This window comes from Archocentrus centrarchus, unplaced genomic scaffold (assembly GCF_007364275.1).
Source record: "Archocentrus centrarchus isolate MPI-CPG fArcCen1 unplaced genomic scaffold, fArcCen1 scaffold_41_ctg1, whole genome shotgun sequence".
Classification (NCBI taxonomy): domain Eukaryota; kingdom Metazoa; phylum Chordata; class Actinopteri; order Cichliformes; family Cichlidae; genus Archocentrus; species Archocentrus centrarchus.
The window spans coordinates 2,577,963-2,578,505 of NW_022060267.1; positions in this window are offsets into that span (position 1 = coordinate 2,577,963).

The window sequence follows — 543 nt, forward strand, 5'->3', positions numbered from 1 at the left end:
CNTGTTCTAATAACTCAGAGGTTTTAGACGTTATCATCTTCATATTTGGTTTGTCTAACCTACACCCCCAGGGGAATCTAAATCTCGAAAATGGTGAGTTTTTGCCAAGGGGGAGGGGTCCTTATGCCCCTTTGAACTTTGATCATTCGCCATGAAATTTTGATTGCCTCATATTCAGTACCTACATGATCCAATGTGCATCAACTTCTCCAGTAGGATGAGGGTGCCCCCCTGAACACATACATATGACAATAGTTAATATCAGTCGCAGCCACCTAGTGGGAACAGGAAATGTCATATTTCACTTGGAGGTCCAGCTCCAAGTGGTTTAGCAGAACCATCTCAAATTCACCTGGAAAAGCCTTAAGAAGTGGACTTACTGTGTTTTCAAAACTGTGAGTTTTTGACAAAGGGCGGTGACCCTTATGGGACGGCAAAGTTCGATGATTCGCCATGAACACAAAAATGGCTGTAACTCAAACCCAACTTGCCCAATCGGGCTCAAACTTCAGTGGTGTGATAAGCACCCTGTCCTGAACACAC